Source organism: Triturus cristatus, chromosome 7 (assembly GCF_964204655.1).
Source record: "Triturus cristatus chromosome 7, aTriCri1.1, whole genome shotgun sequence".
NCBI lineage: Eukaryota > Metazoa > Chordata > Amphibia > Caudata > Salamandridae > Triturus > Triturus cristatus.
Genome location: NC_140590.1, coordinates 1362372959 through 1362388484, shown reverse-complemented (window position 1 = coordinate 1362388484; position 15526 = coordinate 1362372959). Strand labels below are relative to the sequence as shown.

The 15526-nt window shown below is 39.8% G+C and overlaps 1 protein-coding gene across 1 annotated transcript in view; it reads left to right on the top strand.

Moving 5' to 3' along the window:
* Positions 1 to 15526, top strand: part of SACK1C (scaffolding CK1 anchoring protein C) — a 224833-nt gene that overhangs the window by 114211 nt on the left and 95096 nt on the right. The window lies entirely within an intron of this gene.

Here is a 15526-nt window from a genome sequence, read left to right as displayed (position 1 = left end):
CGATTCTGGTGCTTCAGGGGTATAGACGGAGAGGGGCTGCCTTGTGATATTTCATCATATATTTGTTTGCCTCAGTCTACCAGTATTCTAACTCTTGGTTGTCACTTGAAAAGTGAAGCTGTCTAGGTTCATGTTGTGTAGGTATGCTTAGATTTGAGGTTGTTCTGTTATATTGGCAAGCAGGACAAATTGAGCCATAGGTTCTGGATGAGATCAGGGCAGGTTTTGAGTCATTAAGTGCTGCACATTGAAGAGATTCTGAGTCAGAATTGCACGTTGTTAGCATATTGATGGATCTTGATGCTGTTGTTGCTGAGTAGGGATTGAAGGGATTCATGGTGGTATTGACTATTGTGGTCTTGCGTGTTCTGATTCCCTGTATGTCAGAGCTGGTGCCTGGAATACTGAGAGGAAATGATGAATTTGAATTTTGGAGTGTGACCTGCACTGCAAGTTAGGAGGTATGCACACCTGGAGGGAGCATGGTCCTCTGACAGGACCTACCTGCTGTAGCTGTGAACTAATGGCCTAACATGAAATAAAGAACTTGCCTCCTACCTCAATGGCTCCAGACCTTTCTATGAGGAGCCTGTTCTCCAACTTCAACAAGGATAAAGCTAGAGAGGCTGGAGCTCTGGTATACTCCATCAGAGATAGGGATTTTCTGTGATCTTTAAGTTCCCATCTGGATAAGTTGGTGGACGTTTGCAAGGTAGAAGAGGAACCATTATATTCCTGAATCTTAAAAGCTAAAGCATGTTTCCAGGGAGCGCATCAATGCTTGGCAGTTGATTCCATACAATCCTGCAGAGAGAATCGCAGGACCATGAGGAAAAGGTCATATTAGTTCTGGATAAGGGCAGCATTGACACTTACTTAAAGGAAGCAATCGTAATGATTTAGCAAAGTTTGAAGTTGAATTGTGTATGTGCTTGCAGGATTGCGTTATTAGTTGTGAATTGTATTTCATGTGGCTGTTTAAGGCTCTCTTTAAATGTAGGTGTAAAATTTGATTAATCCAACACCCAAATTCCTCAGGACTCCTCTCTCGTTAATAAGTGCAAAAAGATCATTCTTATTTAAAGTGCCTAATCTCATACCCATTAGTGACATGAATGCCCCCAAACTGCATCGCATGCACCAGGTAGTGATTCAGCATACAACCAGGCCATGTTCTACATGAAAGACAGTGGCATAGCTAGACCTTCTGTCGCCCATGGCGGCCCCTGCATTTTGCTGCCCCACGGCGGCTGCATGTAGTAGTGGGGGGGTTGCTGGCTATTCCTGTGCCTGCTCCCCATAAGAGCGGGGAGGAAGACCGCCGCCCCCAAAACTCGTTCCTCCCAGGGCTGACCGCCCTCCTGCCCCCCCTTGCTACACCATTGACGAAGAGCAACTTTGTGTGAGGATGTATACACAAGAAAACCCACAGCACTGTGAGGCTATAACAATTGGAAACATTTTCTGTACAAGGAGCATGTAAAATTAACATTATAAAATTTAGAACGTTGTTGTTCAGATGACATGTTTCATCTTATAAAGGGCATTTCAAGTTCTCTTCCTAGCTGTCTTCATTTTCAAGAAAAAAAACCAAGATCTCTCTTCTGTGTAAACATATTGGTTCGCTAGCTGCTACTAGGATTTATTAAAGTCGATGTCCTTTTTTAGTTCAAATTTGTTATCTTATTCAATTATCAGATCTATTTTTATTTACTAAGTGATTCAGTGGCACAATTTAACTTGGCACATCAGACATGCTATGGTTCATGCAGTTGCAATTATGTATTTATGTACTCTGCAGCAACTCCCTTACTGGTACATCTCTGAACAAACACCTTTGGCTATAGGTTGGCACACCTATTCACTATCTTCTACCTGAACGATTGCAACGCCAGCGGATTTATAAACATGCTACCAGCAGTGCCATGTCCTTGTATTATAGAGGGACCTCTGCAAATACTGTAACCACCAATGGTACTCATCCCCTCACGTGCACTACATTCCTACTGACCTCCTAGCACCATCTGCTGTACTGTTTCTTCTGTGCCCCTCCCAGAATCTCTGGTTCATCCAACATTCCTCCTGTGCTCCTCTCCCTCAGGTCCTGTCTGAGTCTGCCTTCTCCATGCTCTGTTGACCGTAGCCTGTGGCTCAGCGTTGTTCTGTCCCTTGTTGACCTCTGCTGTGCTGAATTCCATTGTGTTCTCCAGCCGCAACCAGTGGTTCTGTTGAGTCACTTGATGATTCTCAAGACATTCAGTGGGTCCAAAAGTCTTGAGTACCCATCCATACAAAATGATCCCAGGGCCAAATCACAAAACATTTGTGACTGACACTATTTCATGCTACTGGTGGTAAGATTAATGAAGGCATGCTTTGTGCTAACACCTTTTATCACTGTATTACGAAAGCAGGTTTCTGGAAGTGGTAATGTGTGATAAGAATCTTTATGCAGTTTTTCTGTTTGCCATTTTGTTGTGGTATTGATGTTTTTTGTTTTTATATTTGGCGCCTCTGTTTGTGCTGCATAATTATAACGTGATGTTTATGTGTTGGACTTTGTTTTTTTTTATTCTGCGTTCACTCTTTTTGTGCCCTTTTGAGTTTCAGTCATATTAATTAGCTTTTTGTATGCTGTTAAGTTATGTTCTCTTGTTTATTTCATATAGTTCAATAAATCCTGTTACATTTCGTACACATGCCTTTAACATTTCTGTGGCAAGTAGCAAATTACTAGTTGTGGAGGGCCAGAGGGTAGGGTGCCCATGTAGGAAAGGCCGACATGGAAAGGCTGTCGGAAACTGACATTATAATCCTGATGGGAAATGCAAGTCAACGTCTTAAGAGATTATGAAGCCTTTCTGACAGACCGACAGATTGCGTTGGTCGGTTCCTCAGACTGCTGCGTCCGACTGCACACATCGTAATGAGTCGGTTGGATCGCAGCAGTATATTAGATTTGGACTTTAACCGACAAGCCGTCCTTTTGTGCATCAAAGGTAATTTGTGCGCCCATTTATGCCACTTTAAATTACCATGTACAGCTTGATGTCACACACACATCTGCGCTAATCAAAAGTGAATCTGGGCTATGGTAGCAACCCACTTCAGTCAAACACAGCATTGCTCCAAGTGAATGTATGAACATTGCTACATACTTTCTAAGACGCTCTTAGCGGCAATGATACGTATTTAAAAAAAAAAACAGCCCTAGTTTGCAGCGATTACTTGCCAACATCTGGAAAGGTTAGGAGGGTTGTCTGTCTTTGGTATCAGAAAGCATCTTATATTTGGAGACAAAGCTTGCTGGTAGGAGTGGATGTATACCAGACAGGGCAATTCCTTGATGCTTGAGGAGCTGCTTCATGCAATTGAAGTGTGTGGCAGATCCTCCACACACCCTGCGTTGGTCTGTTCTGGAGAAAATAGATTCCTAAACTATTAAACAGGGGCAAGAGTAGAAGATGGACGGAAATACTTTAGGCAACAATTCCTAAACACTGGGTACTTCCCTAGGAAGCATTCTACACAGAACTTTAGCTACTTTATGACATTACAGAAGAGGTCCATCGTCTCTAAATCTTTCTTGGATCTACCATAAAGGCTCACTCAAACCGAAACCGTAAACCCCATCTACTCTGCATGAGAGCACAAGCAATCTGTTATCGCAGACATATTTGTTTTTTTATTGGGCCTCATCAGTGAAGTGCAGTGTCAGTCCAAAGGCAAAGCAAGCTCATTATTAATACCTGGGCACACGGCACCTACTTAGCAAGAGAATGAGATAATAAAACGTGAGTGGTGTAAATGCAGGAACTAATTTTTCTTCACTACGGGGTGTTTATCATGAAAAAGCATTCCATTCCATCATTTCTGTTCATCTGTGATATTACAGGTGGGGACCAGTGCTGTTCAATCTTTGCCGACCCCACAGAACAGACACTGTACTGAAAACAGCATATAAAGAACACTGACACAAGTTAGAAAAACACATGTAGGTTCCACATGGGATTACGTGAATTTTTCCTAAATTGCATGCATGTTGTAGTTATAGTTGTTCAGCTGTAGTGATCTAAAGGGGCAGGATTCGCCTCTTTCAGGACACCGTGCCAAACTTTCATCTGCCGTAATATTAACAAAATTATGTTGAGCCTTGGAACATGTCTACCAGTTGTAAGTTTAGGACCCAGTGAATACTTTCATGGTTACATCAATTGATGAAAGGCGATTGTATTGCGCTTCTTTGTGAACTGGAGTGCCTGAATGTGCTTCCTGAGTATAGGGTGCTGGTATGAGAGGTAGAACAGCCTTAGTTGCTAAGGAGTGCAGAAACTAGAAAAACATGGTGCGCACACACACACCCACTCTCTCTCAAGTGTCTTTCAACAAAGTCTTGATAAACACCAATTTAATAAAAAACCTTAAGTAGAATTTATGGGAAATCTCTGCAATACCGCATTAAGGAAAACATATACAAGGACCAGAATCAGCTTTATAATAGGTCAAGCATCACTAATCCTGAAATTGATCACATACAATTAAAAATATGGATAGATCAAGTTGTTTGACAATTATAAGACAACATAAAAAAATTGCACACATTACGCATGAAAACAAAAAAAAGAAAAACATTGATTTTGAAAAAAGATAAAGTCTATGCAGAGATGTTTGCAGACATTAAAGAAAATAATGCCAAGATATGTCTGGGAATCCTCTCCAGAGGTTAAACAGAAACTATAGCTCCAGTCTTTAGTCTTCCGTAAAAGATGAAAAAAACAAGCTATCAAATTATCACAGTCCTCAACAACGTGGAAAGCTCTATCTACTGTTAAAAAGGTAAAAACACATCTAATTTTGATCTTAAAATCTGCAAAGAGACAAGTGCTCGATGATCTCTCGAGATGTGCGATTCAGGTAAATGCCAGTGACTGGCCAATGTTTCTGGCCATATTATTCCACTGATGTCTAGAAAAAAGACCAGTGCCAACATCCTCCCAGGATAGTCTAATTCCAATATTTGAAAATAGCAAACATATTTGACCAGAAAACTACTGCATAAGTAATATATTTTATTCACCTGGGAAAATCTTAAGCACATTTTTGCCCTTTTATATCCAGAGTTGGGAGTCTGCACAAAGAATAACCCTAATAAAACAATAAAATGGTAGATAATTTTCATCACACAAGATAATATTACGATTCTGCGCACACTAACTTCTAAATTCACTGTAAATAAAAACCGATGCCAGTATGTTTGCTATATATAATTCAGTACGTCATTTGATTTAGTTGATCAATTGCGACAATACAAAAAAACTGGAGAAATTGAGTGTACCATCAGCATTCATACAAATACTAGCAAACCTTTCTATGCGGATTCTTTAAGGGCCCTGTAGTACAAATAACTTTCAATTCTGAATAATACTGTGGACAACATTTTCAAATAATCCTATAGGAAAATTTCAATTCTGAATATTTTCATTGCTGCACAAAGAAGCATATGTATAAAGTAATTTTCGCTGCACAAATGTGATCGTATTGTAGAGCTAACTTGTTGCCAGATATGAAAAGGTAATTCCTAGTTTGAGGACTGCCTACAAATTGAGTGGAATGAGGGTGCTAGGTAAAAGGTTTCGAGAGAGAACTGAATCGTTCAACTTACTAGTTCATCACTACAAGATAAGAAGCATCTTTTCTGTGAATGCACGGCCCTGGTAGAAACAAGAAAGAGTTATCTTATGACTACAATGTTTTCAACAAGCATTGACAACGCTGCATTTATTTATTTATTTATTTATTTATTTAGCAAAGTGCAATAAGCAGTAAAATGTAAAATAAATAACAAATAAAAATGCATATGTTTAAAAACAAATAACTAAAAATTGACATGCCAGAAACATAAATATAAAAGAAATGAAATGAAAATAGAAATGACAATATAGATTGGCCAACTAGCCTTGGTACTGACGTGGATTACTTTTTAGACAGCTGTGCAGGTATGCACAAGCAAAATGCCATCACTCACAGTAAAGAGAGCCAATGGTTGAAGTGACCCTGTGCCCCATGCTGTTTGTTGTGGTGGACAGAAGGAATATGTGGATGACATTCGAACAGATCAATGGATGAAGGGTGCCGACAGAAAGCTCCTATATGTATGTATATTTGTATTTTTATATATCTATTTTAATTGGGATTTATTTTTTTTACTTCTAGGCTGCTGTGAGTCTTTCGGCCCGAGTTAAAAAGAGATTATAGAGCTAACTCAGCTGCTTTTGAATTAATGTATGATCAGCATTTTCTTTAAACAAAAATAGATATTCTATAACTCAGTCATTTAAAAGTAATTAGCCTTTGTGAAAGCCAGGCTTTGCAAACAAATAAGCACACACATTCCTCATTCCCATTCCACTCTTTTTGTCCATTTCATTTAGAACATAATGGCTAAAATGGAGGCAAACGTAGCGGTTTGCTCACCTGCACCTCTTTCTTGCCTAAATATTTGCAAGTAACAGCACAAATGAATATGCTCAAATATAATAAATCCCTAATGTTTTTTCTCCTTTATCGTACCTTTTTAGCTGGATTTAATCAATATACATTAAGAATAACGATGAAAGGCTTTGGGCAAATGTGCCTGAATACCTTTTTAAAAAAGAACTGGCAAAGCCAATAGAGTGGGCCCTGGAAACAATACACCTTTTAAACTTTTCAGTTTTTGAAAACCTATGGAATGAGTACTAAAATTTTTAAAAACATAAAAAGTACAAATTATATATATAGGTTATAGGGATGTTGTAGTTTTGTTCAGATTTCATACACACAAAACCATAGACATTCAAAAGTTATAGTTATCTCAAGTAACTGTAACTAATGCCCTAATGTAATTATAACTCATAACCCTGCCACGCACCGTTTTCTCATCAATAATTTCACTGCAAATGCTGCAGTTATATTATCAATGATGGCATAGAAGATGTCATCAGTGATGTAAAATGTGGGGTAATTAGCAGTGCATGGCGAGGGTGTGAGTTATAGTTACCTTAGGGCACAAGTTATAGTTACTTGAGATAACTTTAACTGCTGAATTTCTATGGTTTTGTGTGTGTGTGTATATATATATATATATATATATATATATATATATATATATATGCTACTAGAGGCGAGGTGCACCAGGCAATGAAGTCCAAAACACTCTTGTTGTATCAAACATTTTTATTTCAACTTGATATTTCCCATATGTTAATAGCACATACAGCTCAGAAGGCGAACTTCATCAGGGCTGAATATGACATACAAGAAAAAAACAAATCAAACCACAAACAAAAATCACAAGTAAAATACAGTACAAAACGGCACAGGACTCGAACAAAGACTCACAATTTACTACTCACAATAATTCAAAAACAATCAAACACATTTATAATAAAACATGTAAAGAAATGAAAAGACACCATTTAATAGACAACACCACATCTCAAAAGATGGAACCATACATATATCAATTCCTGTGCAGAAAGAACACAGGAAAATACCACCCTATTTAAAACAACATACAAATCCTTAAAAAATACTTTAAAAATCCTAGCAAAGGAGTAGCTCCCCACCCATGAGAACACCATGGTCATGAGAAAAATAGGAACAGCCTGTAAGGCCAGAGAGATAGAATAATTAACAGAAGGGTAAAATGCCTGCTCATGGCACTGAAGAAAGATAAGAGGAGTGTGTCTGTTAGGACTGCGATCTCACCTTAAGTAAAGTGAAAAGCTCAAAACATTGCGTAGTAAAAATCCAATATAAGTGCTCCAGTATATTGCGCTGGATGCAATGGGAATTCCCAGGGCTAAGTCATGCCCGAAATCGAAGATCTGTTATATATAAAGAACCTATGTAAATATCGATATTTACATACAATCAAAGACAAGCAATAAAGAATTTGAAAGAAGATAAATTAATCATAGTGAAACCATCTGATAAAGGTGGGAATATAGTTTTGCAGATGGGAGAAAACTACTGTAAGGAGGCTTATAGACAGCTCAATGACAAAGATAACTACTTCCTCACAACTGAGATGGACTACATGTCGAGTATACATGCTTTTGAAGGAATGATCCAGAAATGGCTTAGTAAGGGCATTCTATCGAAAGAAGAATTCTACTTTTTACAGAACAAGCATCCAAGGATCCCCACATTTTACCCAAATTCGACAAAGACGCCACTAGCCCACCGGGACGACCAATAGTCTCCTCAATAGGAGGCCTGACTGAAAATATATTATTTCTTGTTTCCCTTTGTGTCACAATTGGCTTCATAAATGCGGGACACAAAAGATTTCCTGAGACAAATTCAGGGAATTGATTGGGAACCACATTTCCTGATGATCACACTAAATGTATCAAATCTATACACTAGTATCAGGCACACTGATGGACTGGAGACGATAAAATATGTTTTGAAAAGACGGCCCTTAAAATACCTGGAACATAACAACAAGTTGGTGGAATTTATTGCCTTCTGCCTAAATAATAACATCTTTCTTTTCCAGGAAAAAGGTATAAACATCTTTCTTTTCCAGGAAAAAGGTATAAACAGATACAGGGCACGGCAATGGGCACCTGCTTCCCCCCCAGCTATGCAAACTTGTTTGTGGGCTGGTGGGAGAAGCGGGTGGCCTGGGCTGACACTATGGATGAGTGGGTAGACAAAATTGTTTGTTGGAGGAGATATATTGATGACCTCTTCATAATTTGGAGAGGGTCCCAAGAATCAGCTAATCAATATGTCTCCTGCCTTAATGACAACTGCCTGAATCTGAAGTTCACTGGAGAAATGAGTACTACCCAGGTGAACTTTTTGGATTTAAGGATATTCATAAGCTCAAACAAGATCCACACAGCCTTGTATAGAAAAATAACGGTGGGGAACTCTGTCCTACATGGATGCAGTAGCCATCCAATGAATCATATTAAAAGTATCCGCTTTGGGGAACTTTTACGAATTAAAAAAAAAAAGCTCGAGGCAGTGTGATTATGTACAGGCAGCAGAAGAGAGCATACAACGTTTTGAAGTGAGGGGATATCCACAGAAAACCTTAAAGATAGCACAAAGAAAAGCTGCTGAAAAAGATAGGGCAGAACTTCTGCAGTATGAACGTAGACAGAAGAAAGAAGGAGTGACAAATAACTTTAGAATGATCACACGCTATTCCAATGCAGCAAACAAGATCAGAGCCACTTTGAGAAAGAATTGGAGAATCATAAAATCAGATGCAGAAATAGGGAAAGACGTGCTCTATCAACCGGGAATGACTTTTGAAAGATCACAGTCAATAAAAGACCATCTAATGGAGAGTCACTTACCGATAATAAAGCAACACTCCAGATTACTAGATCTCCAGGGTTCTTTCCCATTTGTGAAATGTAAGGCCTATAGTAACTGCAAAAAAGTAATCTCATACGAGATTAAGGGCCTCACAAAAGAGAAGAGGATAACAAAATTCATGGCCTGCAATACAACACATGTGGTCTACTGTCTGGTCTGATTCATGTATAGAAAACGTGCTGCAATGATGAATAGACAGTAGCAGACGAAAGTTATAATAAGTGTCTAGACGGTGAATAAAACGAAGAGTTCCACCATCTTGCTGAGACAATTTATATCTGCAGGCATATACAATATTATAACAATCTAGCTAATTTCTGCAATGCAAACCCTAACCTATGTGTCTAGGGTGTGAATGTATGTTCTGCCAAGAAACCCCCTTTTGGATGATCTAACCCTGTTACCTGGTGGGTAAGAGTGTAGGACCGCGTCTTGGTCACGAAATAGACACCCCTCACAGAGATGTCAGTCAGCTGCTGGGTGAAAGCTTCAGCATGCCTGGACCCCTCGGAGTCAGCAGAAGTGTCTCTTCTGATTATTCTTGGAAACATAAGGTTATATATAGATAAAGGCATCCTTGCCTTGGGCCGAGATTGTGATCAGGCTGCCATTGTTTGTGTTTCACAGATAGTTGTGTCACCATATGAACGTAATAATAACACATTCATATAACGCACATGAGGGCCTTGCACATAATGCCAAGGCAATGTGATAGTGTTCTCACACAGTTTTCCATGTTAGCAAGGTCGGTGTTTCCAAGAAACTAATTTGTGTCAGATGTCGATATGACAAAGTGGAGGCAACTTTAAGAAAGAAGCACGTACATGTAAAATGGCACTATGTCCTACAAGCTCTAACCCGGGCACATGACACTGCTACTTAGTTGTGCATTTAAACTGAGGGAAAAACTACAAGATGCAATGAAACAGTACTTTATGAACTATTCATGCTTATGTGACAAGTAGACAGAAACAACTAAAGCTACAACTATGAAGACAACAGATGGTCTGTCTACCAATTAAGCAAAAATATGACACTGAATGAAATGTAAACACTCGTCTGCCATCACATCCTATGGTTTTGATTATTCATGAATGTAAAGATATGTTGACTCATTCACCAGCATTTAGGTAATTTCTAGGTACTCCCACCTTTTGCAGACATAGGTACTGAGGTACAGGGAGACATACATTTTCCCATATTCACACCTAATGAACAAGCAGGAAAACCACAATCTATAAAACAGAGGTTTTTAATCTAATGTCGCCATGTTAGCAGCTGGACCACATCTACAGCCAGCATACCACAGAGTGTTCAAAATACATGGCCATTAAAAAAAATAATGTCACATTTTAACTTGATTTTGGACCAATCTCATACATGCATAATAGCAATCTTTCAATACAACTTTTCCATTCATTTGCGATTTGCCAAAAATAATGAGGCCCATGCAAGCATAGATGTACTGCCTACAATTTGATTAGATCTCCAGATTTTTGTGATTTTTAACTATCTTGCCTCATCATAATGTATGTTCCTAGGTAAATGGCTTGGTCTCCCGGTGCCTCAGCTGTCTTAATTCTCCAAACTGGGAGCAACCACGGAAAGTGGTGGGGCAGGCAATGGATGGATGCATGCATTCAATTAACATTAACTAAATTGACGACATGAATTACATTATCGTTTTCAAATTAAAATGCTTAACTTTAAAACGTTAATGTAATGCATGTTGGTGAATTAGTGCACTTTAAATAAAGTTACAAAAAAGTTAAAAACACTCACTTACCTTGCTGCACGTCCTCTCTCCACACCCTGTGCTCTTCTCCCATCCAGCGTGGGCCCCAACCAACTGCCCTAACCTGTCAAGACGCTGCTTTCATGCTGTTAACCAGAATGAGAGAAGTGCCAGGATTGGATAGAGATAGTTCTCTCAATGCTCCCAAGAGTGCTGGGGGCCTGTGCAGGGTAGGAGAGGTTTAAAGTGTGCATGTCTGGCTGGCTGTCACAAGACAGCTGACCAAAGTAACATAAACACTTTAAACTTAAGTGCCCAGCCCACCATTCCTCCTTGCTACTTCCACTCAGCAGCAATGGCCCAGCCCCACCCTGACACTCGGCTCAGGACGCAGGTTAGTGAAAACGAAAATGGTAACAAATTAACTTTATTACCGTTTTATTTTTCATTGCTGGGGCATTTTCAATTAGTGGGGTGAAGCTCCTCCACCCTAATGGAGGAGCTACTCCTGGTCAGTAAACTCAAATCCCATTAGTATACAGGCCAGACAACCCAGGTGATGCTGGGTTAACAGAGGAACGTTGCAAAAACTGCTTCATGTGCAGATGGTAATTAAAAAAGAAAAGGTACTCGTGATCTCTTATTTACAGTGTGCATCCATGCCAGTGAAAGTGTGTTGTGTGATAACATGGTATCGCCTTACAACCAAATCTTTCTGAACACTGAACCTAATCTCACTATCAATAATATCTTGCCTTTCATCATTGAGAGCGGATATGGTAATTGGTTCTAAAGGAAACATTCAACTCCATTTAATTTTGGCAAGTTAACCCTCCATTTTTTCACCCAAGACTAGCTGGTTTAGATTCCTCTAATGAAGGTCCAAGGTTGCTCCAGAAATCTAGATGTGGGAGAGTCACTAAAGGTTCTAGCCTGACTCAAGCCAGATGCCTAACTCTGGTTTAGGCTGAGGTCCTTTTGGACCCTCGAACCTAAAACGACCCATATCACATCTTTCTCCTGGGTGTAGCAGAGGAGAGACTGACCAGCCCATGAGGATCTGCTTTCTACACTTACATATTCAAAATCCATAAAGCTCTTGGCGTTGCCCTGCTCCTCCTCTGCTTCATGCAGGGGGTTTAGAGAATGATATGGAAGTGAGGGGAAAACAAAGACTTCACCACTTTTGCTGTTCATCTTTTCCATGAGAGAGGGGGAACCTGGATGTCTGCAGGCAATCACGGGTCAACAATACTCTACCTTTCGGTGTGTAGGCTCTGGGACATTTGCAATGGAGCAGGCTGGCGAGGTTGCCATTATGTTGCCCATGCAAAAGCTGTTCCTAGGAGCAAGAGCGAAAGAAAGCCAGCCAGAGACAGATGGACCATGGAAAAAAAGAAGAAATTGAGAAAATAAAGATAGAGAGGAGTGAGTGAAAGACAGGGGCAAACAGAGAGAGAGAGAGATAAAGAGAAAGAGAAAGAAAGACAAACCAGACAAGAGATGAGGGAGAATGAGAGCTTGTGAGAAGTTTAACTTAATGATTTTTTGCCAAACGGGTTTTTAATTTGGCTTTTAGAGCCAAGTCAGACTTCCAAGCTTGGCTGTGGTTTGGCTCTTCAAATTAATTCTCTGGCTCGCCTACCTCTATAGAAATTACTTCAACTTCCAACTCCATTAGCAATTCTAGCTTTGTCAGGACAGGAGGTGGCCGCCCATCAGTCGTCATAGTGTACCTAGTTTGAATCATCGAATATGCTTGAACATGCTTGTCTTACGCTATACATCTTTCTAGTACGTGCTTTACTTCCCATAAGGAGAAGGCTACTGTATAAACAAATATGAGGTAGAGAGCAGGGTATGAGTTGGTTCAACAGCCGAGCACGAACTTTGCAGAAGTTTTGCCACATTATGGTGCAAGATGCACATGGAGCCTGGAACACTGGTGCATGTGTTTCTTTGAGTTTCTACAGTCCTTAACCAACACTACCACATCTTTATTTGTGGTGTCAGAACTCTCTAACAACCAAGATTTATCTGCAAATTTCTAACATTTCTTAGATCCTTACTCAAGCCAGTTAATTAACGTTGCATTCTAGGATATGTAGTTATTATGAAACCAACAGTGCAATTCCCAGAATTCCTGGCTAAGGAACTAGGAAACTGTATGGCTCTGGCTTCTGGCAGTGAAAGCACAGCCAACAAACAGGCACAGTGGCCCCCAAGCATGTCATCCCACTTCTCAGAAAAGGGAATGTATGCAATAACAAGATGATGCCCACCATAAGCTGTCTCGATGAAGGAGAGCACATTTTTCAGAAGAAAACAGACTACAATCCGCTTTTATTCTTTCTCTGAACCGAAAGAAGAAGCTAATTAAAGCATAATAGCATTACCGACATGCACAACTTACTTTTATTTAGTAATATTTATTCTAAAAATAATTTTAGAGTACTTCAATACCTTCAAACACAGTAGTAACATTAGGCCGTTTCTGCAGAAGAGATGATGTTTGGCATAGGGATTATGCATATACCAGAGATATTTTTACTCTTTCAAGATCGCTGTCTGCGATTAACATACAGTTTTGTGCAGTTAGATGCCATTTTTGTCAGTTTCTGATCCTTTTCCGTTAAATTAAAAGTTGGGGTGTAAGTTCCTTATCAGCGCCACAACAGTGTTATAAGGTAAAACAAGTAGAAAAGGAAAGCAGGGTCTCTGTGGGAAGGTGAGGGGTGGTAAGTGAGTGTACACGAGGGCGAGCCCAATATGAGGGTATGGGAAGAAGCACACAGTTGAGTGTAACATGGAAGGAGCACACAGGAAGAGTGCAAGTACATGAAGTAGACAGCTCAAAAACACATGCACTCTTGTGGACCGCTTAACACAAAATAAAAATTAGTTTTTTGAAAAGCAAGCAGTGGAAGCAGACATGCCAGTCAATCAAAGACATCGTAAAGATGCAATGCTCCACAGAAGGTACAACCACAAGATTGGGAAGCTGGGACACGCATAAGAAGCATGCAAATGAGAGTGACAAGAAAGCCAACCAGAGGTAAGGAAGGGGCAGGCTCCAAGCTCCTCTATGTTTCTGGTACACCCACAGTATGTCACACAACAGACAGCACATGCGCTGTCTAGTTGGCTCGAACTAAAAATTGGCAGTAGTAAATTACACTAAGCATGTAGCCTTGTAGAACTGCAGAGAAGGATAAAGTATGTTTTATAACAATACTGTGAAGAATCCCAATGTCAAGAACTACTAAATATTTTATCTTGAACAATTGTTTTATATGTTGCATTTGAAACACTTACCAGATACATGTTTTCTGGAAAGACTGTCGGAAGCTTTCCAGCTAAATAGACATTGGAGGCTGCTATCGAGTACACCATATATATTTACAATTTGTGCACTGTGCTTGCTGGAACTGCATAGATTCTATATGGAGTATGACTCTTCATAAACATGGACAATTACGAGTTTTCAAAGGGATTTTCAGATCATCTAGATATTAAAGATACAGAGGCCAGCATTTTTTTAGGCACTCGGTGATTAAGTGATTTGCCCAGAATCACAGGATGTCAAGCCGATGCCGGCACTCAAACCTGCCTTCCCAGTTCCAAAGTCGGCAGCTGGGGCAGTAAAACCACATCTTTTTAATACTAGAACCTCAGCAGATAACCTTAAAGACCCACAAGGTACAGTAACAGACAAAAAGTTAAACAGAAAATAATATCCACGATTCCATATCTTACCTATTCAGCACACACTCCGAAAATAAATTACCTCCTCCTTCTCCAGCAAACCATGATGATTCCGAAATACGCCTTTTTGACCTTCAAACCCCATCCTTGACCCGTCCTCACCAAATTATTGTCCTTCTGGAAAAAAACAATACCATCACCACATTTCCCCAATGGGTCCTTGAAATACTGGCAGAATGTTTTAAAAAGTTGTTATTTCTTTCTTTTATTAAACCCTGTTCTTTATCCGAAGCCTGTCACAGTGATTTCCAGATGTCCTTTTAAGACATCTATTTATCTTCTACCAGATATATAAACTTTGCTTGCCTTTGCCACACATATTGTGAGATCTAAAAGCAGTCATGTTCACACCAAATACATCATAGACTGTCTTTGTTGACCTTGCTAAAGTTGACAAAGACAATGCCCTATAAGGCTTCCTGAATTAAATCTGAAGCTGGCATGGTCAAACCTCTTAAATTTATGACCAGCTTCCAACCCTTGTCTTTCTTCTCCAGCAGAAAGAGTGCTTCAGACCTCTCTGCTCATCAAGATACTCCATAATGGAGGAGCCTAGCGCTTGACCAAGATGGCCGCGTGAGCTTTGAGCTCCCGAGACCCTCGCGCCCTCCGTCGACTATCCTGTCTCTAATCCTGTTTGTATGC